This window comes from Oncorhynchus keta, chromosome 20 (assembly GCF_023373465.1).
Source record: "Oncorhynchus keta strain PuntledgeMale-10-30-2019 chromosome 20, Oket_V2, whole genome shotgun sequence".
NCBI classification, from domain to species: Eukaryota; Metazoa; Chordata; class Actinopteri; order Salmoniformes; family Salmonidae; genus Oncorhynchus; species Oncorhynchus keta.
The window spans coordinates 3,048,116-3,068,028 of NC_068440.1; positions in this window are offsets into that span (position 1 = coordinate 3,048,116).

Consider the following 19,913-nt stretch of genomic DNA (forward strand, 5'->3'; position numbering starts at 1 on the left):
TTCTTCCTTGAAGAAAAAGGAAGAATAAATACTAAGAGTAGTGCTTCATTGGGTGATCAAGACAAATTACACCCCACTTTCACAATACCACCATGCAGACAAAAGCCACTATTCCTAAAGGGGGTTTTCAGTAATATCTATAACTACTCAACAAGTCATCATAACTATTATATCTTGCCATGCATCAAGCCTTCAGCATTACACAGTAGACTACATACCCAGTTCACAGTTGAAATCTGAAAACAGATTGTGGACATTAAGTAATGGAAGGCCCTCACTGTCTACTCCAACTCAGCATATGGTAGTGGGGTTTGGAGAGCAAGAGGGTTTACTAATAGGTCTGGCTTATGGCTCCATCTTTTGTCTGGCATGCCCTGTTTAGCATCAACCATGATCTCTACTATTTGCCGATTGGCTCATGGGGTGAGCCATTCGTCAAAGGGGGATATGGTGGAGAAGATTTCAGCCCAATGGTTTTGCCCAAATTTGAATCAGCACGTGAAACAGTTCATATATCATTGCGCAACATATAACATAGACAAGTGAATTCCACTGCAACCAGGGAAGTTTCCCACTCCACTGTAACCAAGGAAGGTCCCCACTCCACTGCAACCAGAAAAGGACCTTTTGTCCACCTTGCTATGGATTTCATAGACATGGTAGAGCGAAAAGAAAGAAAGAGATACTGCCTGGTGATAATTGACAGGTTCACCAGGTGGGTGGAAGCATTTCCCACCACCAACTGTGATGCGCGAACAGTTGCAAAAATGCTAGTCAGGGAAATTATACCCAGGTTTGGAGTGCCCAAGGTTTTGTCTGCAGACAATGGGACCCATCTCACAAGGGGTGTGATTGCCCAAGTGGCCAAAATGATGGGTGTTGACCAGAAGTTTGTGTCCATCTATCACCCGTGGAGTAACGGTATTACAGAGAGGGCTAATTCAATTATCAAAGGGGGGCTTGCAAAAGCTTGCCATTCCACAAAAATGAGCTGGGTGGAATGCTTGCCCCGTGTCCTCATGAAAATGCACAGCAGCCTCAACAAAGATATTGGGTGTACATCTTATGAGATGGTAACAAGACAACCAATGAACACCACAGGGGGGAGACCTATTACTGATCGACAGATAGAAATAACTGAGACACAGTGTGACCATCTTGAGTACATGATAGAGCTAACCTCTGTTTTAAGTTTTCTCCACTCTCACACTAGGAAAGCAAACGAGGTTCCCCCAGGTGAAGACCCTGACGAGCTTCCCATAAACATTGGAGACTGGATGAAACTACGAGTCCATAAAATAAAATGGAACCAGCCAAGACGGATGGGACCCTTCCAGGTGACCATGGCAACAAAAGAGGCTGAGATCGACCGATGAGGAGGGGCCAGAGGAGAAACTGGGAAGACCACAGACAGAGGTCCGAGTAAGAAACACTTCTTTGAAGGGGTGATATGACTTTTGACCTCTATCATGGCTTTCCTTTGTGGTCTGATCAGCCTCATGGGAGAGCCATTTGGATAATGAATTTGAGGTCATTTGTGATACTGATTTTAAGGTCATTTGTGTAATTGATAAATATGATGGAGTTTATAGTTCTTTGATATATTTGTAATTTGAACCATTACGAACAAAGAAAGAGCACAACCTTTGACTCAGGGTAGACTTCCTTAAGTCTCTCTTCCTATGGCCATAAGGGTACAATAATATTTCTTTGTGGAGGGTTTCAGAGTAGTGATATTGATCTGATTATGTTATTTGAAACTTTGTTTTATCTTTTGACCAGTAGTAGTATTTTTTTTTACAATACTCTCATGGAGAATTATGGGATAAAAATGGGGCGAAGGTGGGTTTATAAAAACTGTCAAAAAGGTTATTTTGAAACCCCCACTATTTTGGCTTAAGTAATGGTTAGTAATCTAGCAAAGTTTTATTTTCCCTTAGGTAATCAGCTGTTGTTGTATGCAGTGTAAGACATTTAACACAACAAGGCTGTGAAATTGATATAATAGTATTATTATATTTTGTTGTTGAACAGGGTTATAAAGTTAGAAAGAATAAGTTTAACCTCTTTCAGCTAGGGGGCACTATTTTTATGTTTGGAAAAATAACGTTCCCAATGTAAACGGCCTATATGCTAGAATATGCATATAATTGACATATTAGGATAGAAAACACTAAAGTTTCCAAAACTGTCAAAATATTGTCTGTGAGTATAACAGAACTGATATTGCAGCCGAAACCTGAGGAAAATCAAACCAGGAAGTGGCTTCCATTTTGAAAGCGCTATGTTCCATAGCCTGCCTTCGCTCCATTTAAAGGGATATCAACCAGATTCCTTTTCCTATCGCTTCCTCAAAGTGTCAACAGTCTTGAGTCTTGCATGAGTCTTGGGCAGCCATCGTCTCTCCCTCTCCTACTGAAAAATACAGTGCCGGTTGATATATTATCGATTATATATTTTAAAAACAACCTGAGGCTTGATTAACAAAAACTTTTACATGTTTCTGTGGACATTTCGGATACTATTTGGAATTTTCGTCTGCGTTGTCGTGACCGCTCGAGCCTGTGGATTTCTGAACATAACGCGCCAAACAAACGGATTTGGATATAAAAATAATCTTTATAGAACAAAAGGAACATTTATTGTTTAACTGGGAGTCTCGTGAGTGAAAACATACTGAAGATCGTCAAAGGTAAGCGATTAATTTGATTGCTTTTCTGATTTTCGTGACCAAGCTACTTTGATGATGATTTATTAGGATCCCCATTATAATGTTTTGTCTAGTGATCGATAAACTTACACAAACGCTTGGATTGCTTTCGCTGTAAAGCATATTTTCAAAATCTGACTCGACAGGTGGATTAACAAAATGCTAAACTGTGTTTTGCTATATTGCACTTGTGATTTCATGAATATAAATATTTTTTGTAACATTATTTGAATGTGGCGCTCTGCAATTCAGCGGTTGTTGATGACAATTATCCCGCTAAAGGGATAGGTAGCGCCATGAAGTTAATAATGGTAGACTTATGTTAAGTATTTAGAACATATTCTAAGCCAAGAGCAGGAGACCGGGAGCGTTACGAAGATTAGAATCTCATAATAAGCGAGGATTGAGAGAAGATAGTAGTGACACAGAATAGTTAGATGACAATGAGAAGATACCCCAATTCCCACTCATAACCTTACCCAACCCCAGAGCTGGGGACGGAAAATAACCAGGCATGATAGAAGTCTTTAGGGCATGAACACAGAGGGATGTAGCCAGGGCATGAGAAGGAGTCACACATCCTAAGACAGGAATAGAGGGATTCAGAAGAGATTTGGTAAAAGGATAAGTTGATTGAACTATTCAGAAGTGAGGGAAATAATGGGTGTTTAACAATAATAGGTAAGTATTTTAAATGGGCAGATGCATTCCCAATTTACTTGGCGGACACGATTATGGTAGTTAAAATATTAGGTCAAGATATTATCCCTAGAGCTGGTTTACTAGGATCTATTTCTTTAAATAATGGATGACATTTTAGCTAATCAGGTAGAACAAATAGAATGCCAGAGTTAGGAAGACCAGAACAGGTAGACATAGAAGTTCAAGATATTCTAGCAGAACACATGAGAAGACTGTTTGTTAACCAAACCAGCATGTCCAAGATTTTGTGTCCAACAGGTGAATTACATGAGAAGGTTATTCACTCAATCCAACCAGGAGACTGGGTGTGGGTCCAGTCCCTGAGGAGAACAGACTGGAAGCAGCCCTGTTGGGAAGGCACATACCAGGTTCTGTTAAACCACCTTTGCCATTAGAATAGCTGAGAGAGTCACTTGGGTCCACGTTACCCACTGCAAGAAGGTATGTACACATATGAGCACGGCTGATCACACACAGTTAGGAGAAGAACCGAGTACCAACAGGGTCCGGGGGTTACCTCCTTAATTAACGAAGATTTCCTATCCCGACCGTTCATCACTGTGGGTGATCTTAGAAGTGTGAGACTGGGGTGGTACCTAGCAGACCGACGAAGGGCAGGAGAGGGTTGGTGGTTTTTGGGAAGAGTAGGGGCTCTGAGCTGCATCATAGTCTTGGTAACCTTTCTGATACATCCAGATCCACCACCTTCCGGTACTAATTATATGACGCCGTTGTCATTGTTAAGAAGTAATAGATAAACTACATGATACACTGATGAGTGTCTTACAGAATAAGGAGTCAAAGAAGATCAAGACATAGGATTTAAGGTAAACATTAAACAATTCCCTAGGAAGGCAAATAACTTTACAGGGATTGGGTTGGCCAGATTGAAGTACTCGGCCAACCCACCTCGGTTCACTTTAACTCCTGATGAGTACCAGTGTTATAGATACAAGAATGGCACCGAGAACTTAGATTATTTTAATGGCTGAAAGGTAATCGGTAATGTGACTGACTTAATCATATCAGTTCCCCAACATTTGGATGTGAATCTGATCACTGAGAATTATACACATTCAGAGATACAGTTATGTTGTTCTACTGTCCTTCAAGAGATCCCAAAACACAACTGATCTGACATAATTGTTCTTCGAGTACCCACACACCACTCCAACCGCTTAGATTTAAAGAAGTATTGTTTCATTCCTCACTTTTGGATGATGGAGTTTTGGCGGAAAGAATGTGTTTGTTCTCAATAGGTTCTCTTTCCCCTCAATTCTCGTCAAAATGGCCAACTCTCTACGGGAGAGAGAGGGTGCTGTAGAGCGAACCCACTGTAACCTTATCCTTCAGATCTGAACATGAGAGTCATTACAGTCCCCAAAAAGACTAAGTAACGAAAGATGTCATTTTATGTTCTTAGTACTGAACAAAACAACAAGTTATTTGTACTGGAGGTCAAGTGCTGGCACAGGATTTGTGGGGTTAGTGTTTGGAACCATTGTACGTCATCTCTTAGGTTGCACCTATCCTGAGTGAGCCTCTGGGTTATAATAATCACTCCACTCAGTGGGCTCTCATTCTATTCACTTTTGTGTGTATATTGTGACCAGCCCCCTTATCGATACGTTTTTAATAAAGTTAAGATCCTGATTGGTGATTTAGCCTGCGTTAGCACAACCATCCTGTGGTTAATAAATAGTGTGAAATAGTCTATCCAACTCTCATTCCATACCTTACGGCCATAGCAGGCTGAATACGAGAGTTTCAACCTTTTAAAATATATTTCTAAATGACTGGAGACAATGTTTTGTGTTTTAAAGTTAAACATTTTAAACACAGTTCTCAATCATTTTGTCATTATCATGTTACAAAATAACATTTGAGGTAATTTCTACCTAAAAGTAGTAGAGAACTGAATAGGGATATAATTTGGGATTTTCAACCGTAAAATATTTACTTTAAATTATGTAGTAGAGAACCAGGGATGCCACTTTTCGTTTTAGAAGTGGGGGGGACATAACCTGGTGGGGGGTCAGGGGGTCCTCCCTCAGAACTTTTTGCTAAAGTACAACTGGAGTTTATATATAAATGCCTGGAATATTTCACTTTTGGAGAATCTCTTATAAATCTCTTATAAAGTTATGTATAGTAATCCTAGGTGTAAAATCGTAAATAATGGCTACATCTAAGAAAGTTTTAAACTGTCGGAGTAAAACAAGGTAGTCCACTATCAGCATATCTATTTATTATTGCCATCGAAAAGTTAGCTGTTATAATTAGATACAACAATAACATTAAGGGATTAGAAATCCATGGCTTAAAAACAAATGTCATTGTACGCTGATGATTCATGTTATCTTTTAAATCCACAATTAGAATCCCTACACAGCCTCATAGAGGATCTAGATACTTTTTCTAACATCTCTGGATTAAAACCAAATTATGATATAAGTGATATTACGTATTGGATCACAAAAAAATGCTACTTTTACATTACCGTGTAGTTTACCAATAAAATGGTCTGACAGGGATGTGGATATACTCGGTATACATATCCCAAAAGAAATAAATGATCTCACTCCAATACATTTCAATAGAAAGTTAACAAAAATAGATACGATCTTGCTACCATGGGAAGGAAAATACCTGTCTGTCCATTTGTGGAAAAACCACACTAGTTAACTCTTTAGTCATATCACAGTTTACCTATTTGCTTACACTTAGAGAGCTGCTTTTTAAATGAAATGAGCAAAACATATTCATTTTATTTGGAATGGCAAACCAGACAAAATTAAAAGTGTCACATCGGCTCCTGCATCTTGTGTCTCTTTGACCTGCCGCCTCCGCCAGTGCTCTTTCCTTCTCTCTGTGTTTATGTGTGTGATTGTGTGGGCAGAGACAGGTGTGCTGCAGTCAGAGCAGATCCCCACCAGCTGCAACCTGTTCCATAATCATGACCTCTACAAATACTCAGTCCTGCCACTTCCACACTGCCAGATCGTAATCTCTGCTCAGTCAGTCTACGCTTCTAGCTATTTGTTACTACTAGTATCCTGTTACCCTGCTCTGCCTGTTTCTCTGCCTGACGCTGTTTTCCTCTCCGCTGCAGTTCTGCCCGCTCTGACTCCGGTCCCTGTCTCCTGTTCCACGTCTCATCATCCTGCTGCTCTGTTCTGGATTCCCCACTCCACTACTCCCTTGGATTCCTCCTCGGACCTGCTTACCCTATCTCAACCCCTCTCGTTCCAGCCTCAGCCTCTTAACCTGGTCTCCAACATCCCGCCAGAGCTTCCCCTGACCTGCACTCAATCTTCCGCCTGTGTTCCAATAAATACCTTGATTACTTCATGCCGGGTCTCAGTCTGAGTCTGCTCTTGGGTTCACCCGTTCCGCTCCAGCCTAACAAAAAGGGCCTATTTATATAATAAATGTGAATATCGGAGGGCAGAAATGATTAAATATTAAAGCATTAGACCTCTCACTAAAGGCATCAGTCATACAGAAGTTATACTTAAATCCGAAATGGTTCTCTAGTAAATGAGTAAGTATGTCTCACCCCATGTTCAAGAATGTCCTTTTTCCCTTTATTCATATTACAACTGTACACTTTTGTTTATTTGAAAATGAAATAATCTCCAAAATATTATTTTTTAAACAAGCCATAGAAAGTTGTTAGCTATTTCAGTTTAATCCACCTGAAAAGACAGAACAAGTGATGGAACAAATATTGTGGTTAAACTCACATATACTAATCGATTTAAAAATTATATATATTTTTTGATAACATTTAAAAAGAAAATATAATCTTTGGAAATTATATCATAAATAGGACTGGTGAAGAAGGTATGTCACACTTGCATCTAACACAGACATATGGAAATGTATGCTCTACCCAAAACTGCTACCAACTAATTGTAGCATTACGACAAAAAATGGAATAGACAAGTGGAAGGGGGAAAAGTAAAGAACGTGTCTGTCGGCCCTGCATTAAAGACCAAAATTGATTAAAGAAATTGTGATAAATAAAAATATATACCAGTTTCATTTAAGGACCAAAAAATTAACAGCTGTGCCATATAAATTGCAAAATAGTCGTGAAGAGATTTTCGATGTACCAATCCCATGGCACATGGTTTATGAATTAGACACGCAAAACGACGCTGGATTCAAAACTTTAAAATGTTTAATTTAAAATATACAAAATTCTTGCAACCAATATAATGTTATATTTATGGGGGATACAATCTTCCCAGCTATGCAGATTTTGCTGCGAGGATGCAGTCATTCGATCATTTATTTTGGTACTGTCCATATATAGCTCGTTTTTGGTCACAGGTCCAGGAATGGCTGAAGATTTGCAACATTTACCTAGCAATACTGGATGATTTGAAGTCATAATCAATCGATCAATAATATAATTATTATTTTAGCAAACATGTATATCTTTAATTTACAATCTGTAGAAACCATGAGACCAGAAAGGTTCCGTACTTTTGTGAAGCATCACAGCACAATTGAAAAATATATGGCAAATAGAAATCCAAAATGGATTGTGTTAAGAGGTGGAATGGAGCTGAAGGGTGGGGCTAAAAACTAGATAGCAAATGTAAAACATACAGCATGGAGTCAGTAATAAAGTTGCATCATACTGCAGAACACCTTGCTGCTGCAGCATCCTTTGGCACGTTATCTAATTGTCAGCCATTTTTTCTGTTAATGCAAGTCACTGCTAGTTTGACCAACAGAGGGCATCTTTGAGAAGCATTTGATAGTCTTCCATCTTGGCATTACCAGATAATTTAAACCATTTCTTTGTAATAACAAAGTATATGGGATTGATTTTAAGAAATTTGGCTTAATTTATTTGATTCATATTATGGTGTTTCTATTCCTAGAATAATGAAACCCTCAGGGTGTCCATTAGGATGGAATGGAAACTATGGCGCTTTACAACGTGACGGTCAGGAGTAGGCTACAGCATAAGAGGATTCTAAATTGTTTGCCTTCATTAGACAACTTTGTTCCAATATTTCTGGAAAGCAGTGATATTTATTCCCATAGTAATTTGTTATGGATCCATAACTAAATCAACATTGCATTTTGAAAGAGTATTTTTATCATTATTTTATTAACGAACGCATAAAGACGCTAATGAAGAAATACACTACTGTACAGTATATGCTTTTACATTTGGATAATAAAGAATTTAAAGCATTTTGAAGATATCAGCCACCTGCATTTGTTAATTAGGCTGTAATTGTGCTGCTGGAAACAATTTAATTACGCTTTTTTGCTGACGTTTACTGACACCGGCCATATTCAACGGGTGATGAGCGATCGTAAATTCAGTATTCTGCGCACTGGTACACTCAGACGAGAGTGCTCTGAAAACGGACTACATAGCCAAAGTGAATTTACAAAAGCCCCTGAATGTCCATTGAGAACGCACAACGACTATACCATTTAGCTAAGCTAACAATGATGGGAATAATCAAGTCAATAAACATTGGGTTGTTAGATAGCCTATAGTTAATAAACTGTCAAGGTTGTTGGATATAACTACTAACGTTAGGTAGCTAGCTAACATACCGGTACATACTGCTGTAATGATATGCTATGTGGTTCGTAAGGACAGCGTAACTAACAAATTGTCAGCCAACATAACGCGTAAGGTAACTTTTTTGAAAAGTCATTACTTTATTACATTGAGTAGCAAGCTACCGTGAGGACACGCTCTTTCGATTCTGTGGCTAGAGCATGCTTTTGGTGTACAGTGCGCTGGAGTTCGGGCAAAAAGTTTGAGGATATGCAATGGAGGTTCATTTGTGTCTTTTTGTCGAGAGCAAAACTGTTATATTTTCAATCAAAAATAATTTAGCAAAAGCAACTTTTTTTTTCAATCAAAAATAATTATTCTGAAAGCAAAAACGAGGCTTCAAAGTAACATATTTTTTATATCAAATATTTTGTAATAGAGGGCAAACTATGCATTTTATTCCCCCAAAATATTTAGAGAACAAAAAATGTATTTGAAAAATAATTTTTGAGTGTCAGTATGTCTACAACTAAAATTCTGTTATGTCTTTCTTTCCGACACAAAGGAAGTCATAGCGGACACCTACGAAGGACTGTGTGATGATGGCATCTCAGGTAAGCAGCACTGGGCGTTCTTCCGCCCAACTTTTACATATCTAGTAGTTAGCTCCTACAATTCAGTGTCGGTTCATAACATTCTACTATATTACATACATACCGTAGAATGATAAACCATGAAATTATTATTCTCAAGCTAACCCAAAAACATTTAGCTATGAACACCTGTTCTCGCCAGTTTCGGTTCAATTCATCAAACTTTCTTTCATGGCAACTAATAAGCAGGCCATGTCCTATTTGTTTCATGACAGTGTAAAGGTTAGATTTTTTTTACAGAAAGATGAATGAAAGAACACGCATGCAATTCGGATATGTCAGCTGAAGAGTTAGACCAGAAAGTCAGGGCCATTAAGGCAAGGATGCCCCATGTGGGCTTTAAAATGATCAAAGGAAGTCTCCAAGTAATGGACCATCGTGTACAATGGCGAAGAGTTAGGGAGTCTTTGCAGCGTGTAGATCAGGGCTGCCCAACCCTCTTCCTGGAGATCTACTGTCCTGTAGGTTTTCAGTCCAACCCTAATTTAGCAATTCTGATTCAGCTAGTTAAGGTCTTATTGAGCAGCTAATTAGTAGAATCAGGTGTTAAATTAGGGTTGGACTGAAAACCAACAGAACGGTAGTTCTCCAGGAAGAGGGTTGGGCAGCCCTGGTGTAGATGGTACAGGTATCATTGCCATAGTGATCCAGCTTCGTTGCATTGCTCGGCAAAGATGCTCTGTTCCTGCTCCGCTGTCTCTCGTCCACATTGATACAAATCATAAATTGATAAGGTACTAAGATGTATAATGTCTCCATCAAATCTAAGAAGTTATTGAAACTTTTTTATTATTACTTATTCGAAGACAAATGTTCAATTGTGTATGAAATTGATATTGTTCTTCATCAACTGGTAATACATACACCTATTAACCTGCTTCATTATTTAACATTTCACTTTTAATTCCAATGCTTTTTTTCAAGACACAACATTGTCATCTTTGGCGGTATAGATGGATTTTCAAGGAAGGTAAGTATATTATTTTGTATGCATATGGCATATTTCCCATTTCCCATCACCGAATGAACAAGCACAATACCAGTCTGGTGTGAATTGTAGGCTACCTCTTGTATAGATGTCCTATCTGGACACTGCGACCAATAACAAAGCAGCAACTGCTTTTGGGTACTTTATAGATGGAGTCGGCAGAAATGGATGAATTTCAAGGTAAATATTGTTACAGTAGAATGAAAAAAATATACCCTTGTATTATGCATATTGTAACATTTTGTTATATATCTCAGTTATTGTTTTCATATCTACAAAAAATAAGCTATTTTATTTACTTTCAGAGTGCGAGCTGATCAAAAAATGTACACCACATAAACACTCAGCAATTTTCACTGGACTGTCAAGCCCGTTTCTGCCAAGTCATGATTTCCTTGGGGTTTAGCCTTGCAATAACCAAGTGGTGAGACACATAGCCCTCTATATTTAAATGTTTCAGGTACACTCAAGATAAGTGTCTGCGTCACATACAGTCAGTAACCACTCACAGAGGCACATGCAACTTGCATCTCTATAACCTCTGACCCACCTCAGAGCAGGACCACATAACCTTTTCTTTCTCTCTGTTAGAGTGGAAAGCTTATGGAGAGATGTTTGGAGTGCTGTGATATGTCAGTACTACAACAGGTGGAGGACATGCTTTATACGGGAGGATAATCTGTACATTCTGACAGTGGGGTCATTGTTCCTGACATCCCATGTCTACTGAGAATCTTGCTGTGCTGCAACATCAAGTGGAACACTACCACTGACTCCTAATCCTTTGGTGAGGACATATACACGCATGCTCTTCGATTATTTATGAGTCTTCAGCCTTTTTAGGTGCAGTCCTGCCACACTATGTAGGATATTGTTTTAGCCCCAGTTCCACTCTTGATAATGGCAACAATTTGTATTTTTTTTGGAGGAAGGTGAAAAGATAGCAGGCCCAGCTGTCAAAGAGAGAGTAGGCTATTCTGGATAGAGCAGTAGTCTATTTCTTGTGAGGTTTTCTGTCCTCAGATGTAGAGAGCTATTAAAGCCTGTCTGCAGATTAAGAGGTCCCAATGAAGAGCAGTGGTTCTCAGTCCTGGTCCTGGGGACTCAGAGGTGCACATTTTAGTTTTTGCCTCAGCACTGCACTGCTGATTCAAATGCTCAACTCATCATCAAGCTTCAAGTGGTATTTATGTATTCATTTGTGATGCTATCCTTGATATGATCCTGTTATTGTCACACGCTGCACATGTTTCTATCTATCTATCCATCCAATGTTATCATGATTTGTTGTAAGGGATATTATACTTATATTATACAGGAAGTATTATTAAAGAGATGCTATACATTGAAATACAGATAGATGTAGTAGTCCCAGAGTTAAGGATCCAAGTTCAGTTTTGCATTTCACCTCCTGATGATTATGACTGACCGTGTTAGAAAAAGGAAAAAAAAGCTTAATCATGCTCTCTCTCTATCCATCTGTCTCTCGTCTGCAGGTATGTTTTGATGTGAGAAAGGAAGCCAGTCCCGTCATCGCCACCTCACCCGCTCTTCAGATAACCTTCGGGCCGACTGGGAGCCCAAGGCTGGTTAAGAGGCACCGCTAGAGACCATATGTAATTGTGATGAACTGAGAGAATATTAGGGTAGCACTGTAATTCATTAGTCATATGCTGTCTTCCCTGCTCCTGTTTTACCTCTTTCCTTTTCTGTCTTCAACCCCTCTCTCCCCACCTCCTCTTTCTTTATAATGCACACCATATGTGCTTTGAAGTACAGATCAGCCGTTTCCAGCTACTACTCATTTACAACATTAACAATGTCTACACATTTTGTTATTTTAATTGACAAAAAAGTGCTTTTCTTTCAAAAACAAGGACATTTCTAAATGACCCAAACTTTTGAACAGTAGTGTAAACATTCATACCTATTACATACATACACACTTGTTTTTAGAATATACCTTCCTTTATTATTCACCGCAAACCCTACCACCACAATAACAACACTTAGGCTTCTACTTCCAGCTTATACATACTATACACATTTTACAGACAATCTATTTTACAATAGTTATATTTTTTTTGTTTTTAGTCCTGGCCTTCCTCTATTTCTGATGTCCATCAAGTTTGATTTCTCCAGACCAACGCAAGGGGGAGTTAGAGCACTCATTATGCATTTGGGTCCCAAGGTTTTTATATGACCAATCAAATCAAATCAAATCAAATTTATTTATATAGCCCTTCGTACATCAGCTGATATCTCAAAGTGCTGTACAGAAACCCAGCCTAAAACCCCAAACAGCAAACAATGCAGGTGTAAAAGCACGGTGGCTATCCCTATGCCTATTTGGGTCCCAAGGTTTTTGACCAAGATATGACCAATCATATCAAGTGGTTCCAATGAGGTAGTCCTGGGGCACGGTCCTAGGGCTCAGGTCAGTGACACAAGCCACCTGTCCCTGGTGACTTTCTTCAGCAAAGATGGTTGACAAAACATTATGACATGAGTATGAATTTGTAATTCGCGACAATGTAAAAATATATTTTAATATAAGTATGAACTTTATCGAACAAAACATACATGTATTGTGTAACATGAAGTCCTATGAGTGTCATCTGATGAAGATCATCAAATTTGATCTATATTTCTGCTTTTTGTGACTCCTCTCTTTGGCTGGAAAAATGGCTGTTTTTTTCTGTGACTAGGTACTGACCGAACATAATCAGATGGTGTACTTTTATCGAAAAGTCTTTTTGAAATCGGACACTGTGGTGGGATTAACAAGTTTTTCTTTAAAATGGTGTAAAATACTTGTATGTTTGAGGAATTTTTATTTTTATTATGACATTTCTGTTGTTTGAATTTGGCGCCCTGCACTTTCACTGGCTGTTGTCATATCAATCCCGTTAACGGGATCTCAGCCGTAAGAAGTCAAAAACAAAAATAGAGTGCTAATTTGACCGCTTCAAGTCAACGTACATGAACCTACGGTGTCAGGAAAAAAAGTACCAGCCATGTATCTATTGTAATTTATGAGAAATCGTACAATGTACAATTGGTGATGGTTTTCTTTTTCAAAAAAGTTACAGATCCAGTCAAAATGTTGGGCCTGCTCCGAAATATGTGATATTTGGCTTCTAAACGAGTTGGACAAAGTGGGTTTGGTGTCAGTTTGGTGTCAGAATGATATCTTATTTACTGATGGACTCTGACTTGCTGGCTGACTTTTCTCCATTTGCAATAAGTTTAAACAGTGATGAATCATCACCAAAATGACAGACTGAAATCAACATTAAAAGTGTTTGAAAATGGCATCACTATAGTCTCTAGGCCGTGCCGGGTTCAAGATGCCCCACTTGACCGAAACTTGCTCTGTCTGACCGCAGCGACCATGCAAAAAAGTAGGCCAAAATTTCAAAATATTGTACTTGTGATTTCATGAATATGAATATTTTCTAGTAATACTATTTGACTGTTGCGCTATGCTATTCAGCAGTTGCAGACGGAAATGATCCCGCTACAGTGATTGGTAGCGTCAAGAAGTTAACCAGCATGGCTACCACAGCATTCTGCAGTGATACGCCATCCCATCTAGTTTGGGCTTAGTCCCACTATCATTTGTTTTTCAACAGGACAATGACCCAACACATCTCCAGGCTGTGTAAGGGCTATTTTACCAAGAAGGAGAGTGATGGATGGAGTGCTGCATCAGATGACCTGGCCTCCACAATCCCCCAACCTCAATCAAATTGAAATGGTGTTTAATTTCATAGTTTGTGTCTTCACTATTGTTCTGCAATGTAGAAAATAGTAAAAATAAAGAAAAACCCTTTAATGAGTAGGTGTTCTAATACCTTTGACCAGCAGTGTACATCCAAAAAGGTCAGCTGTGCTGTCCCTTTGAGCACCTGACCACATGACTGAATAGGCTTAATTAAAAGATAATGGCATGTCGTTAGTGAAGATTTTAAAAAGTAAGGGGCCAAGACACCTGCCCTGGGGAATTCCTGTTTCTTCCATTCAAGAACACCCTCTGTGTTCCGTTAGATATTTAACTCACAATAAAGCAGGGGGTGTTAAACCATAACACACGTTTTTCTACCTGCAAACTATGATCAATAATATCAAAAGCTGCACTGAAGTCTAACAAACCAGCCACCCAAATATATTTATCATCATCAGTTTCTCTCATCCAATCAGTCATTTGTGTCAGTGATGTGCTTTTTGAATGTCCTTTCCAATAAGCATACTGAAAGTTTGTTGTTAATTCATTTACTGTAAAACAGCATTGTATTTGGCCAAAAGCTATTTTTTCCAATAGTTTACTAAGGGTTGGTAACAGGTTGATTGGTCAGCTCTTTGAGACAATAAAAGGGGCCTTTACTATTCTTAGGTAGCGGAAATTACTTTTGCTTCCCTCCAAGCCTTAGGGCACACACTTTCTAGTAGGCTAAAATGTGGCAAGTCCAAGTTGTCAGACCCCAGTGGCTTGTCGTTGTTGATAGACAAGACGTTTTTCACCTCTTCCACAATCACTTTACGAAATTCAAAATGAAAATGGTTGCCTTTCACAATTTGGTCAGATATACTTGGATGTGTAGTGTCAGCGTTTGTTGATTGCATGTCATGCCTAAATTTGCTAATCTTGCCAATAAAAAAATCATTATAGTAAACTCAACATAAAAAATAAACGTCCTTTCACAGTGAATTGCGTTTATTTTCAGCAAACATGTGTAAATATTTGTATGAACATAACAAGATTCAACAACAGACATAAACTGAAGACAGGTCCCAGACGTGCTCAATGTGATTGAGATCCAGGCTCTTCGCTGGTCATGGCAGAACACTGACATTCCTGTCTTGCAGGAAAATCACACACAGAACGAGCAGTGTGGCTGGTGGCATTGTCATTCTGGAGGGTCATGTCAGGATGAGCCTGCAGGAAGGCTACCACATAAGGGAGGAGGATGTCTTCCCTGTAATGCACAGCGTTGAGATTGCCTGCTGTGACACACCGCCCCAGACCATAATGGACCCTCCACCTACAAATCGAACCCGCTCCAGGGTACAGGCTTCGGTGTAACGCTCATTCCTTCAATGATAAACCCGAATCCGACCATCACCCCTGGTGAGACAAAACTGTGATTCGTCAGTGAAGAGCACTTTTTGCCAGTCCTCTATGGTCCAGCGACGGTCGGTTTGTGCCCATAGTCGACATTGAGGCTGGTGATGTCTGGTGAGGACCTGCCTTACAACAGGCCTACAAGCCCTCAGTCCAGCCTCTCTCAGCCTATTGTGGACAGTCCGAGCACAGATGAAGGGATTGTGCGTTCCTGGTGTAACTCGGGCTGTTGTTGTTGCCACCCTGTACCTGTCCGCAGGTGTGATGTTCGGATGTACTGATCCTGTGCAGGTGTTGCTACATGCGGTCTGCCACAGCGAGGACGATCAAATGTCCATCCTGTCTCCCTGTAGCGCAGTCTTAGGCGTCTCACATTACGGGCATTGCAATTTATTGCCCTGGCCACATCTGCAGTCCTCATGCCTCCTTGTAGCATGCCTAAGGCACATTCACGCAGATGAGCAGGGACCCTGGGCATATTTCTTTTGGTGTTTTTTAGAGTCAGTAGAAAGGCCTCTTTAGTGTCCTAAGTTTTCATAACTGTGACCTTAATTGCCTATCTGTAAGCTGTGTCTTATCAACCACTCCACAGGTGCATGTTCATTAATGGTTCATTGAACAAGCATGGTGAACAGTGTTAAAACCCTTTACGGAAAGAACTGTGTAGTTATTTGGATTTTTACAAATTATCTTTGAGAGACAGGGTAAAATCTAACAATTACCTAATACACAAATCTAAGTAAAGGAATTAATAATATATAAATGTATGGATGAGCAAAGTCAGAGCGGCTTAGACTAAGATACAGTAGAATACAGTATATACATGTGAGATTAGTAATGCAAGACATGTAACACACAAAGTGGCATTATTAATTGACTAGTGTTCCATTTATTAAAGTGGCAATGATTTCAAGTCTGTATGTAGACAGCAGCATCTCTGTACTACTGATGGCTATTTAACAGTCGGATGGCCTTGCGATAGAAAAACAGTCGGCGTTGTCGGCAGGATTCACCACGATTTATAGTTGAACTGGTGAGTCTGAATCAGTGGAATCAGCCAGCACCTAAAAACAAGGTAGGCACAGTTCCTACACCTGTTAATACTCATTCTGACTTCTTAGGGAGATGAGAGTTGTAGGCTGAAGACAAATGAAAAGATATGGAAAGCCAGAGTTTATTCAGGAGGCCAACTGTATATACTACCGGTAGACCTAGGGGTTGGGGTCCCTAGGAAGGTTTAGCCCCTAATAGGAGGGGAGAGGGGGCAGTTATGACTTTACAACCATGTAGTACATTTCCTACAGAGACTCGTCTCCCTGACCATGACGTATGGGACAGAGAGGGTTACAGTAGAACAAAAGAACTATCGCGCCAAATTCTACTACATCCCAGAATTTGAGAATTGAACAATATTCCTAATTTTGGAGAATGTGTAAACGGTCAGTGGAGAAGCCAGCTAAGACCCGGTCCGTTTTGTTTCATGTTTGTGACCTCATGAAAGACAATACAGGCACATTATCTTAACTCTATTTATATAGAGTGCATCTAATTCTTGTATAAAATGAGTGAGTAAAGATGAAAATATTTGCAAAATGATGTAATGTGATGTTAACCTTTAAAATGAGAGAATTGGCCTTCATCGTAAAGTTTGACTGAGTCAGTAGCCACGCCCAAGTGAATAGACATTGGTTGAAAATTTTGAAAAAAAAAAAAACTTTTCCACTCTTGAATAAAAGACTGTGACGAAAAGTCAACTCAGTTCCAAATACCATGAGGACTTGTCCTCACATTTAAAAAAGGGCTAATTCTAATTTCAACTCTACGGACCAGGAAACGTGAGCTCTTGCTCCATACGTAAAATGGTTTGATCACCTGAAGAAGTGCATACTAAACTAGCATATATCACACTGCAGATGAACATATGCACACATCTAGTAAGAGAACACTGACCGACGAGGAAGCATCTCCAGAGTGAGATTAACCTCTCAGACCACGTGAATCTCACTCCACAACGACCCGGCAGAATCTACAAAGGACAATGGTGACCTCGACTGGGCAAACCAGAGCCTCACATCACCAGCTTAACTATCGAAGCCAGCTTCACGTAAATACAATGCATTGCTTTTTCGAATGAGCGATCATTAGGTGCATATGTATTTGTGAGAATAGCTTCCCAGGTCCGATAGAGACCCATGTTCCTTTAGTCTTCCTTCCAAAACCCACTTTTCTTCTCTTTGAATCTATCGTGTTATAAACAAACTGTTTTTGTTTAGTCCACTAGGGACAGTATTTACTGAATAAATGTTATGTATTGTATATTCTGTCATTGTTTAATTAGTTAGTAATTAAATAATTGAGCCAATTTGTGTATGGTTGATTCATAAGTAAAGGCTGGGTTTGTGCAGATAACCAATAATTTTACGACGTTCAGATGAGATTGACGGTAATAATAATAATAATTAATAGAAGACTAATTGATCAGATATTAAAATATCTTTACAGTTACATTTGGAAAATTGACTGTAAACCAACATTGTCCATTGTATGCTGACTTCCTAGTCAATTTACATGATTAGTTTAATCACGTAATAATAATTACAGAGAATTGATTTGATAAAATAAGTCTTCACATTTAATGATAAGTCAGAGACACGACATATGACATTGCTTGGATACTCATGAGAAAGAACGCCTTCACAGACGCGGATATTGTCAAAATGTTTTTTGGCCTCAGATGAAATATAGGATTTCACAAACAAGAAAGCTATTTTAAATCAAGTTACGGGACTAAAACGCTGACTCGACCATAACAAGACGCATAGAAGACATTGGCGAGGACGTCGTTAAGCAACTGATTACTGACATATCCGTGGCGCCGTGTTTTAGTATTTCGCTTGACAAAGGCGCTGATGTTCCCTCAAAATGAGTCGTTCAGAGAGGAACTTGTGTTTTATGCCCCTTCAGGGACAAACACAAGGATAGGATATTCTGAAAGGCCTTGTTATATTTGTTGCTGATAATAATATTGACTGGTCTAATCTGACATCGGTGTGCACTGACAGTGCCTCAAACACGCGAGGGAAGGAGAAGGGACTCATAAGCCTGATGAGAAAGAGGATATTCCAGAATTAGTTACGTTTCATTGTATCATTCATCATGACGCACTTGTGACTAAACTCAGACTGACTTATAGAACGTGATGCAGCAAGTCGTGCGCGTGGAGCTGCAGGCAAATGACACATTGCAAGGTGAACGAAGATCAGGTGTTACCCATTTCTGAAGCCTTGTGTCAGACACAGAGTATCCACTTCTGAAGCAGTGTGTGCAAAATGTGACATTTTTTTTGTCAGCACTTATTCCTGTGAAGCAACATTTTCAACAATGAACATTGTGAAACAAAAACAGAGAAACAGACTGACCAATGCACGCCTGGACTGCCTCAAGGATAGTAACAAGACATTTCGAATGAATTCAGTCAAGGAGCAGAAGGGACATTTTCACCCACCCAACTACTGAGGCAACCCTTAATATGGGTCTTATACATATGATGTAGCCTATTTAATGTGTGCATGTATATATTTGTGATGTATATATTTGTGATGTGCTCTATTGCACTCGACTAATAATATTGGAAGAAAAAGTACTACAAATTAAAATTCTGTGCGGCCCTCTGAATGATTGTCTCAACCCAAAGTGGCCCCCTTACAAAAAAATTGTGAGTAACACTGCTGTAAAATATGTCATTCGGTTCTTTGTAGGGTTGGGTACTGATGTTTGCTGATGGTTTCATAATTAACTCAAATGACAGAACTCAGGCCATCAAGGTAGTTGGGGTCGAATAGGAGTTCCTTGAGTTACATAACAAGGTGAGATACTCAGCCCACTACTGTTTACAATCTATATAAATGACATAGGTAATAATGTAAAAATAAAATTAGTAAATTGTATGCAGATGATAGTGTTGCAGTCCATTGCTCCATTGATTGGACAAGCCTTTTCACATTCGATGTCTGACTTTCAAGCACTCCAGAGGTCACTATTGGATCTAAAGTTAGTGGTACATGCAAACAGAACGCATGCTGTTTTCTAAGTCCCGTAACACAGATATAAATTAAATAGTAATGACTAGTTCGGCTAGCACACAAATTGAGTGAGTCCCATCCTACAAAAATCTTTGTATCTGGCTTGATGACACT